Source organism: Alligator sinensis, unplaced genomic scaffold (assembly GCF_000455745.1).
Source record: "Alligator sinensis unplaced genomic scaffold, ASM45574v1 scaffold289_1, whole genome shotgun sequence".
NCBI lineage: Eukaryota > Metazoa > Chordata > Crocodylia > Alligatoridae > Alligator > Alligator sinensis.
Genome location: NW_005841881.1, coordinates 2,482,470 through 2,486,775, shown reverse-complemented (window position 1 = coordinate 2,486,775; position 4,306 = coordinate 2,482,470).

Here is a 4,306-nt window from a genome sequence, read left to right as displayed (position 1 = left end):
TTCCAGGGATGCGAGTGACAGGAGAGTTTATGTAAAATAGTTATACCTCTCAAGTTGATCAATAAATGTTAACTAATTTGAAACAAACAAAAAGAGAGATTCCAAATTCACTATCTCCCTCCAGCATTTCTTTGTCTTTAGTACTATGTTACTCTAGGAAGAATAACAGATATGGAGAGGCATAGTGAATTCCATTCAATTTGATGAGTGGTACTAAAAAAAGTGTGCTGGTTAAGTGTGATGAGATATCCCAAAATTCAGTTACTCATCAAAAACTCTTGGACAAAGGACTGTTTCATTCTTGCAAAGCTTGTAACAGCCAGACTTTTTACTGATGTAACCGATGAAAATTTGGGTTGCTGTGGTTTTCATTAGTGCTTTGATAATCTCATGAGAACAGGCTTTCTTTCTGATAAGATTTATGGTGCTTCCTGTATCCAGTGAAGCTGGAAGTACCGTAAGATGATTTTCCTGAGGCATAAATATGAAATCTGATTAAATCCAATTGGAAGGGAAATATTTATTTTATCAATTTAACTACTTTCCCTTGGTAAAACCCAACAAAATGTGAGTCTGGTTTTATGTAGGTTGAGGGTGAAAGTTCAGGTCAGTTGTTAATTTATACAAACCCGTTTGTAGATTCCAAGATAAATGCTAGCTATCAGTCAAAATGAGAATTTGTAGCTGAGCTCACATACTTTGGTAGCTGGAAAACTGCATTTCAATTTTGATTTGGATTTTATACATGGCACCCGTAAATGAGGTTTTGTCACTATCAAGACAATTTCCTCAATCTGCTTCTAGTAAATAGTGATATAAAAAGCTGAGAATTTTTTCCAACTCTTTAAATGAGTCTGTATCTTGCTAAATAGGAATGCATAGAGAGTGGCCATGCTGGAGATTCATACCTTCTACCCAGTCAGAATCTGAAATAGGACAATGCAACATGCCTGTGTTGTTTGCCTGGTTTAGTTGTTGAAGTATTCTGTAAACACTAAAACAAAAATACTCTATAGTACTTATGAAATACAGTAGCTATTCTTTTATTCTTAGCATTAGCATGTTGGGTTACTCAGACATTGCTCTAGAGTCTGGAGGATGCTGAATGTGGCGTAAGTCCAAGAATAAGAGAAAACCACTTAGTGATGCAGGAGCTAGAAATCCAAAGCTCAGTTCTTCTCTCATACCAGTTTTACTTCATGTTAGTATCATTGACTTTAATGGCATTTATCCTGATTTTCAAACTCCATCCTCTAGTGGCTTAACTGTGGGGGCTGAAATGTATTGAATTGTATTTCCTCACATATCGCACATACTTGTCCCAAAAAAATCAGCCCTCCAAAATGATGGTGCATATGTTAAGCGTAGAGAATGATTAGAAGTGTAAAATAGAAGCAGGGGAAAGGAGAGGTGTGGGGGTAGGGGGGAAGAGGCAGGGAGGGACAGGGAGAATGGATCTAGAAGCAAGCAGATACTGTGATGCCTAGCTGCCAAGATGGCTGCTGCTTCTCTATGATTCAGAGTTCATTGTCAGCTTTCTTGCAGCCTGAACCCATTAATCAAACTCAGAACAAGTCAGCTTCTATATGCAGTTGCAGTATCTTGATAAAGCTTGTGATATGAGAACAACACTTTATTATTTGCAATAACTTATATAAAAAATTATTTATAGCTAAGAAGTAATAGTCTTGCCACTGCCTTCAAAAAGGTCTGGAGTATAGTCTTGCTGTTGTTCTGCCATATCAGGAAGCTCCTGCTGACTCATTCAGAGTGTCCCCTGAGATGCCATTCTTCCTGGACTAATTCTATGCTACACTGGGAACGTCTACATGTCCAGATGCTGTGGGGTAAAATTACTCTAGAGTAAACCCACCCTGCACAGGTGTCTACACATGTGGGGATTCAGGAGCAGATTTGCTGCTCCTGGCAGCAGTCCGCTCCTGCCCTCTCTGGCCCTTCACCAGCCCCTGGTAGCATCCAGTTCCAGCCTAGTCCCAGGCTCCACAGGGAAGTTTTCACATGCACCTTAGAGCTGACTAAGGACTGCCTGAAATGGGACAGTCCCCATCTACCTCCAGGCTGCACATGAAGACTTCCCCATGCAGCCCAGAGCTAGCCAGCAACTGTCCCAGTCAGGGGCAGGTCCCAATCAGCTTCAGGCTGGGCAGTGAAGTCTCCCTGTGCAGGGAGCTCCCAGCCTCTGCTCCATGATTAGGATCATGGAACAGAGGCTGTGAGTTTGTTCCTAGCCCCTGCTCCACAATTGTGCTTCCTACTGCGCAGTCATTTAGTACTTGCACCCAGAAATACTAAATAACTGCACAGTAACTGGAGTTACTGCACAGTAGTGTCCCTGAATGGCTTTTTGGTAACAAGCTACTATGCAGTAGTAATGAGTTACTGCTCAGTATGGGTGTGTGAAGCAGGCCCTATTTGATTTAGATTTGGATTCAGTTTGGATCAGGGATAGTGATTTGATTTGTTGATTCGGATCACTGTCCCTGATTCAATTCTGCCAAATCCAAATCTGAAGATTCGATGCTGATTTGGAGAATCAGCAATTCAGACATAGACACAGCTTTAAATGTTTTTTCTGCATACCTCGAGGTACCAGCATGGCTTGTGAACACTGCAGTGCTGGGGCACATGGAGCATCCCACAGGAGAGCAGGGGTGCCCTCCACATGCTCGGTGGCAAACTCGGAAGTGGACTGGAAGTACTTTCAGTCCACTTCTGAGTCTTCTGGGAAGCATGCTGGGGTCCCCCCTCCCCCTGTGCCTCCTGGCTCAGTGATCAGCTGCAGGGGGACCCCAGGTACCCCCCCAGACCTAGGAGACACCAGTCAGTGAGCTGGGAGCATTGGGGGTCCCCCCCACGTGCTCCCTGGCAGACCCGGAAGTGGACCGGAAGTGCTTCTGGTCCACTTCTGGGTCTGTTGCTGAACACGCTGGGGAGCCTTCCGCACTCCTGTGGGATGCTCCATGTGCCCCAGCATCACAGGATTCACAAGCTGCCTGCTACCTTGAGGTATGTAGAAAAAACATTTAAAGCTGTATCTATGTCTGAATTGCCGAATCTTTCAGAATCTCTCTGAATCAATTCTGAGGGTTCTGATTTGATTCAGAAAGATTCAAGGGTCTTTTGATTTGATTCAGATTTGGAGATTCAGCCACTGAATTGGGCCAAATCTCCACTGAATTGAATCAGGGACCAAAGCTTTGGACAGCCCTACTGCTCAGTCAGCATCTCATGTAGACGCGGCCACCAGTTAGCTGTACTGCACTGTAATGCATCTCATGTAGATGCACCCACAGTCATCCATGACTCTGGAAAAACTTCCCCCCACCACATTCTGATTTGCATAATGTGAACAAAGCGCATGCTTTAGTTAAGGTTGTGTGGTATATGAAAAAATAAGGCATGTGGTAGTCTTCCTGTTGATTTCAATGGGTTTTGGACCAGACTATTAATGGAAAGTAGAAAGAAAATGACTGAAATAACTTGTCCTTAATCGAGGAATATTTAACTCTTTTTCTCTAGTTTAGTTCAAAAGGAACCTGGTAGCTTTGATGAGTTTTGGAAAGATGTTTAATTTGTAAACATTTCTCTTTAGGCAAATTAAATGCTTATAAGCAATATTTATTCTTGGAATGCTACAACTGATCTTGGAATTACTTTGATGAATGTTGAATTGTGTCTATTTTGACTGACTTGTTCAGTACTTTTATTGGGTTGTTCAGTATTTATTCTTGGCTTGGGTTCTGGACTCTTTCTGATGTACTAATATTTTATAAGTATATCCTATTGTGACAAAAGGGAGAAAAATAAAAAGAATTGTATGGCATATATGTTTACACCTTGACACACAGATGTACCTCCACCTCCAATGATTAGTATAGCTTGCTAAAAATGGCAGGTATATCACAACAATATAAAAATAAACCCCAAATTGTGTTGCTTAAGTATTTGTTCTGATTCTTTTGTGAAACAAAAATAAATGTTTGGTTGACATTTTTATAAAACAAATACGTTTAGGCTTTCAGATAATTACCTCTTTTCACACCTCTTTACTCTCCTTTTTCTGGAGAAAACCAAAGAAAAACATTGCAAAAAGAAGAAAAAACAAACCAATATGTTTAGTTATATAGAAACTGGCTAAAATGAATATTAATTGAATGAACTGATACCTGGTTTTCAAATGGGAAATCCTGAACTGGTTTTAATATTCATAGATTCATAGATGTTAGGGTCGGAAGGCACCTCAATAGATCATCGAGTCTGACTCCCTGCCTAGGCAGGAAAGAGT